Raw genomic sequence first — 7,610 nt, 5'->3', positions numbered from 1 at the left:
TAGATCTTTAGTCAACGTCATTCATTGTCCTTCCTTTGGGAATTCGATGTCATTCTCAGGGAGCCTATTTTCTTTCTAGATGGCACGTGTGGATACTAAGTACAATTAGGGAGGGAATATATGATTAGGGAAGGCATATATTGAGGCGTATATTGGGGCAGATGCACGTTCATTGGGGTAGATTGACTATTGATCTACTTAGGGCAGATCAACGATTGATTCGCTTGGATGGTGAAGGTTGGTGAAGGTTGATGAAGACCTTATTGGAGGCTACTTTTTCTCAACGGTAATGGTAGAAAAAGAAGTACAATGCACTAGAGCAAATGTTGACTTATAGGTGGAATGAAATTCGATGCCATTTGATCAAAACTAGTCGCTTTGATTCGATTCAATCCCTCCCCATCCTCAAACGCCACCTTCCTACGCTTCAATTTTCCCACTTCCTTACCGCGCTTTAGACCCAATTGTAGATCTTAATAAGCATCTTTTCCCTCTTTGTTTCTAGTTCTATATGGGCTAGGGCATGAAACCCTTTATCGCCGAGCTCTGCGCTTAAGTAAAATAGGCCTTATCGCCAAAGCTAACTACTGTGCCTGGATAAGATATTCCTCCATGAGTTAGCTGTATAATTGGAGTTTCCATCGACAACTTTTGGAGCTATCCTTGGAAAGCACCTACAATTGGTTACACGGTGAATCCATATGCTGTATAACTGGAGCTATCGATAGAAAGTGCTCATGGGTGCAGTCCACCAGGCTCTTTGTTGGATCTCTTGGCCCATAACCCACTGAAGGATCTATGATCGCCGTTCTCTAAAAGTGGAGATGGCTTAAATAAAATTAGAATGAATGCTGATAAGGTTTCTAAGCCAGTAATAAAATATGTATGTGCCGACCTAGTCTCACCCTCCTTGGTCTCACCCACCCTGATCTCGCCCTCCTTGTTAGGTGAGCTTCAAGTGTTCTCACGTTCTAGTTCCTTTTTTATTAGGCCAATAAAAAATAAAATATGTATGTCATGGACCTGACCTTGCCCTCCTTGGGTCGGTGCATTCTCACTTTTGAATGCCTATCCTGGCTGGGTATATGCTCTTCGGTTAATTAGAAAGAAAGTATTCCTTTTTCTCTAATCGGTCTTCACCCCTACCAATTTACCTGACCCAAAGACTGACTGATCACGAAGCTGTCTTATCATGAATGAATGCTAATAAACAAATATGTATGTGGAAATAGCCCTAATCTGAATAAGGCTTAAGGTAACCAACTGATCGGTTAGCATCCAACCATTGAGAGTACAACCGGTCCTTATCTTATGCTAACGAAGGAAGGAAGGAAGGAGGGTAGGCGTAATGGGGTCCTTACCCTACGCTTACAGAGGAAGATACAATTTCTACTTATCTTATGCCTATGTAAGAAAGGTAGATAAGCGAAATGGGTCCTTTTTACCTCTTCAGGGTAATACAATGACGACGATGGCTGGTTAGGGTTATCAAAAAATATAGCCCTTCGTTGGCAGGTAAAATTAATGGGTCCTTACTTCAAGCTTATGGTTGCTTACCACGAATGAAAGTGGTTAGTTAAGTACCAAAATGTATGTCCTGACCTAGCCTCACCCTTCCTAACCTCACCCTCAAGCTTCTTCACTTAGAAGTGCCTACCGGAATAACATGTTTCATAGGCCAATCAAATAAGGAAAGATGTCTGTCTATCCCTCCTTGGTCTCGCCCGACCTTTGATCTTTCCCGGCCTAACCTCACCCTCTTCAGCTTCAAGCTTCCTAAAATTTGAATACCTACCCCGAGTACGTGCTCTTTGGTCAATAAGAAAGGGTCGTCAATAAGAAAGTAAGTGTGTCCCGCATCCTTGACCTCGTCCAACTCGACTTTCATCAAAAAGCTTTCTCACGTTGAAACGCCTATTGGAAAAACATGTTTCTTAGGAATTTCTTGCTATATCCTCTGGGGGATAGGAGTGACCCATAAGAAAATATGACGACTGTTGTAATGGTTCTCACCCTGATCAACTTACCTAACCCGAAGCTCTTATCATGAAGCTTATCCCGAAGCTGTCTTATTCCCAACAACTTCCAATAAGAAGATATGTGTGTGCTCATTTGACAATGTCTTATAGTACTTATAGTAATTGACTGGTTAACTAGTTTTTTCTTCTCATCTGAACATGGCTTACAGTGACTTACTACAGTCCTTACCTTAGCTTATGGAGGAAGATAAGTGCTATGAAGAAGGGTAGGTGATACGAAAGAGGATAGGTGAAATGGGGTCATTACCTTAGCTTATAAAAGAGAGTAGGTGTGATTATTCTCTCGTTACCTTCCTTACACTTATAAGAAAGAGGGTAGGTGAAATGGATCTTTATGACTTGAAGCAGCATAAGCGCAGTTGGTATGCTTATAAAGGAAGGTACAATTTCTCCTTGCCTTGCCTTACGCCTACAAAAAAGAGTGGGTATAATTGGAGTCCTTACCTTCTTACACCGTTTATGACTGCTCAATCTTGACTTGAAGGAAAGGAAAACAGTTAGGTCAGTACCAGCCATCTGAATCTACCTCACCTCACCAGAGCCTACCTTACGTCCGCCTTATCTGAGGCTGCCTAAGGGTCCTGACTTACAGGAGATCATAGCCAGCAGTCTGAGCCATATTCCCCATGCTTGCCTTGGGTGGAGAGATAGAGTCAGTGCGGAAGCTGAAGTGAATGAAGTTATGTTACCTCATTGTCATTGCTACTCGACTTGGATACTTGGGCTGGGCTACTTGGAGCGGCTACCGGTTCTAGAAAAAGGCCTCTCCTTTTAGTCGAATGTTGGGTTGTGTTATATTGTTTCCACGACTAACCCACGTAGTTAACTGGGGGGTTAGAGGGGGGGTAGAGACCCCCCTCTGTTGCGCTAATTGCATAGCGGTGGGTCACAGGGGGTTTGAGGGGTGCAGGTAACCCCACTCTATGGGGTCTGGGGCAACGCCCCAGAAATTTTTGGCTTTGGAACCTATGTTAGGTTGGGCGCACCCACCTATGGTTTTGTGCAAGATTTTCACACATGTTTTTTGGACGCGATGGTTTTCGGTCCATGGTTTTGGATGCGATGGTTTTCGGTCCATGGTATTGGATGCTTCGACATGTATACATATATATTATAACATTGAAAGGAAAATTATGAAAAATCAAGCTAGTAATCCCGGTTTTGGGATCCAGGGGAAAATATCTGTGTATATTCGTTTTATCTGTTATGCTCTCGCATTGTTTATTTTCTGCGTTTTAGAATTCGTATGCAGGTAATTTATGTACGGGGTTAAAACCTACATTTGGTATCAGATTTGTTTTGGCTTCAAGGGGACGCCTTTGTCGTTGAGGGGTTTTCCTCAGGCCTGTGGTAGACCCTATTCAGTGGGAGATCTACGAGATCAATTCTAGTGGTGAAAGAAGATGGTGAGCAGTGGAAAGATAGAGATCGAGAAATTTAATGGTTAGAGTTTTGAGTTGTGGAAACTCAAGATGGAGGATCTGTTGGTGGATAAAGATCAGTGGATCGCTGTAGATCCGGGTACTAAACCAATAGGAGTGTCTGATGAAGAATGGAAGAAGTTGGATCGTAAGGCAAAGAGTACAATACGATTGTGTGTCTCAGATTCAGTATTGCTGAATGTATCAGGGGAAGCTGCGGCGAAGGCTTTGTGGGACAAGTTAGGGACTTTGTACCAATATAAGTCTCTGGTGAATAAACTGTTTCTACGGAAAAAGGTGTATAACTTGAGGATGAAAGATGGAGACTCGGTGACAAAGCATCTGAACATATTTAATACTATGGTAAGTCAGTTAGCATCTGTTGATATCAAAATTTCAGATGAAGATAAGTGCATCAATTTGTTGTGTTCTCTACCAGATTTGTGGGATAGTCTGGTTATTGCAATAGGTAGCAATGCAACTGCCTTGCAGTTTGATGAAATAGTCTCATCCTTGCTGATGGAGGAGATGAGACAGAAAAATATAGAGAGCCAGAATGGTGATGCCTTGTTTGTACGAGGACGGTCCCACAACAAAACAAAAATAATTCATCGAGTGGGAGATCTAAATCTAGAGGGAGATCTAAATCTCCAGGAAAACCTGTAAAGGTGGTGTTCTAGAAATGCAGAAAGGAAGGGCACTACAAAAGTGACTGTAAATCTAAAGCTCTTGACAAAGGAAAGGGATCTGATGATGCTCCTTCTGCAGAGGCAAAAATCACCTCAGATGAATGTGGGGATGTGTACTTGGCTTCTTCAAGTACACATGTAGATCATGAGTCATGGTTGATTGGTTCAGGTGCATCCTTTCACTTCACTCCCCATAGAGAGTGGTTCTGTGAGTATGAGAAATACAATGGTGGTGATGTCTTCTTAGGGGATGATAGGAAGGCTAGAATCGTTGGTCGTGGAAAAGTAAAGTTGAAGTTGCAAGGTAGAAGGGTTATAACACTTCCAGGTGTTCTACATATTCCTGCATTGGCCAGAAATCTGATTTATGTAAGCAAGCTGGATGATGCAGGTGTAAAAACAGTGTTTGAGAAGGATTCCTGCAAGATGGTTCGGGGAGCACTGGTATTGATGCAGGGAGTTCAGATTGGAACTCTATACAAGTTGCAAGGTAGCACTGTTGTTGATGGGTGCAAGAGTTTTGTGGTTCCTAAAAGTGGAGTAGAAAATCTAGTGGTCTCTGGAGAGAAGACCATGCTGTGGCATAAAAGGCTTGGAAATATTGGAGAGAAGGGCCTTCGAATACTTCATGGTAAAGGTATGGTAGAAGGTATGAGTAATAGCTCTCTGGATTTTGATTTTTGTGAAAATTGTGTATACGGGAAGCAGAATCGGGTGAGTTTCCCCTTTGGTGGTAAGAGGGCCAAACAAATATTAGAGCTTGTGCACAGTGATGTGTTTGGACCTGTGAAGGTTCCATCATTGGGTAAGTCTGTGTACTATGTATCATTTATAGATGACTTCTCAAGGAATACATGGATATATTTCCTTAAGAAGAAATCTGAAGTCTTTGACAGGTTTAAAGAATTTAAGGCTCTCGTGGAAAACCAGATAGAGAAGAAGATAAAGGTGTTGAGGACAGATAACGGTGGAGAGTTTTGCAGTAAGGAATTTGAAGAATTCTCTAAGAAGTGTGGTATATCACGGCAGAAGACTACTCCATATACACCTCAACAAAACGGAGTTGCAGAAAGAATGAACAATACGTTGATGGAAAGGGCAAGAAGCATGCTCAGTGGTGCCAGGTTAGGACATGAATTCTAGGTAGAGGCGGTGGAGACAACATGTTACCTAGTCAACATATCACCTTCATCAACGTTGGAGGATAAAACTCCACAAGAGGTATGGACTGGTAAGAAACCCTCTCTTTCACATCTAAGGGTATTTGGATGTGATGCATATGTACATGTTCCAAAGGAGAAATGAACCATGTTGGATAGTAAATCTGAAAAGTGCATATTTATTGGGTATCAGGATGGTTTAAAGGGTTATAAGCTTTGGAACCCAGTAACAAGGAAGATTGTGTACAGCCGAGATGTGGTGTTTAGAGAGGTGAAAGATGTTATTAAACATGAAGTCCAACCAAAGGAACGTGAGAAGATAGAGTTTGAGCTAAAAGAGGAAGAATCAGGCTCTACAACAGAGGAGGAATCAGAAGATGAAGCGCCACAAACTCCAGGTGTGAGAAGATCAGTTCGAGAAAGAAGGCATCCAGAAAGGTATAGTCCATCTACTTTCTGTTCAATTTTTGTTTTATTTATTACTCATGATGATCCTAGAACTGTGAAGGAAGTAGTAGATTCAGAGGATGGAAAACTCTGGAAGGAGGCCATGGTTGATGAAATGGTATCTTTGCACAAAAATGAGGCTTGGGATCTGGTGGAGTTGTCGGCTGGAAGGAAACCCATTGGCAGCAAATGGGTGTTCAAGAAGAAGACACATGCAGAAGGAAAGGTGGAGAAATACAAAGCTCAGTTGGTAGCAAAAGGTTATTCCCAGGTGCCAGGAATTGATTTTGGTGATAATTTTTCTCCTGTTTCCAAGGTAGCTTCTATTAGATTAAATTTATCTGTTGCTGCTGCCTTTGATTTTGAGGTAGAACAAATGGATGTGAAGACAACATTTCTTCACGGGGATTTGGAAGAGGAGATCTACATGAAGCAACCTGAAGGCTTTGCAGTGAAGGGTAAGAAAGAACTGGTATGCAAGTTAAAGAAGTCTCTGTATGGGTTAAAACAATCACCAAGGATGTGGTATCAGAAATTTTATACATTTATACAAGGACTTGGCTTCACTAGAAGCAAAGCAGATCACTGTGTGTATTTTAAATTAATTGGTGATTGTATTATTTATCTGGTCTTGTATGTGGATGATATGTTTCTGGTTGGAAATGACAAAGAAATTATCCAGGATTTGAAGACCCAATTTTCCTCCAAATTCGACATGAAAGATCTTGGTGCTGCAAATTATATTTTGGACATGGAAATTAAAAGAGATCGGCAAAGAGGAAGCTGTGGTTAAAATAGAGGAAGTATGTCGAGACAATATTGAAAGGTTTAATATGCAGGATAGTAAACCGGTGAAGGTTCCTATTCTTGTAGATGTAAAGTTATATGCTGAACAGTGTCCCAAGACACAAGAAGAGGAAGAGGATATGTCCCATGTTCCATATGCAAGTGAATTCGGTAGCCTGATGTATGCGATGGTCTGTACTAGACCAGACATTGCACATGCAGTGGGAGTATTGAGCAGGTTTATGTCAAAACCAGGGAAGGAGCATTGGACAACAGTGAAGCAGGTTTTCAAGTATTTGCGTGGCACTAGTGATTATGGTTTGTGCTACCAAGGAATACTAGGATTGGATAGAGTTTTGGATATCCGTGGCTTTGCTGATGCAGACAGGATTGGAGATCTGGATCAGAGAAGATCTACAAGTGGGTATGTGTTTAACCTATTTTGAGGTACAATCAGTTGGATGAGTAAGAAACAATCTGTAGTGGCACTATCAACTACATAGGCAGAATACTTGGCAGCCACAAGCAAGTACAAGGAGCTATAAGGGTAGATTGTGACAGCCAAAGTGCAATTTTCTTGGCAAAGAACCCTGCATATCATTCAAAGACAAAGCACATTAATGTTCAGTATCACATTGTGAGGGATATGATAGAAGATAAAAAGGTGTTGTGGGTAAATGTGGACACTTTGAAGAATACTGCAGATGCATTGACAAAATTTGTGAGCTCTAAGAAGTTCTCTTGGTGTAGAGAAACAATGGGCATTGCAGGGCTAGATAAATGACTAAGCTCTCTTGTGGCCCCCTGTGGAAAGAAAACAACAAGTGGGAGAATGTTGGGTTGTGTTATATTCTTTCCACGACTAGCCCATGTAGTTAACCGGGGGGTTAGAGGGGGGACAGAGGCCCCCTCTTTGTTGCGCCGATTGCGTAGCAGTGGGTCATAGGGGGTTTGAGGGGTACAGGTTGTTATCTCAAAATCAGGCCCTGGAAGGCTGCAGACCAGGAAGACTTCAAGTAACTGTTTCAGACCTACTTTAGGCTGAGGCTTAGCCTCCTCAACCTGAGA

Source organism: Pinus tabuliformis, chromosome 3_2 (genome assembly GCF_031772625.1).
Source record: "Pinus tabuliformis cultivar Carrire ecotype Pingquan chromosome 3_2, CPIR1, whole genome shotgun sequence".
NCBI classification, from domain to species: Eukaryota; Viridiplantae; Streptophyta; class Pinopsida; order Pinales; family Pinaceae; genus Pinus; species Pinus tabuliformis.
Note: the sequence above shows the minus strand (reverse complement) of the source record.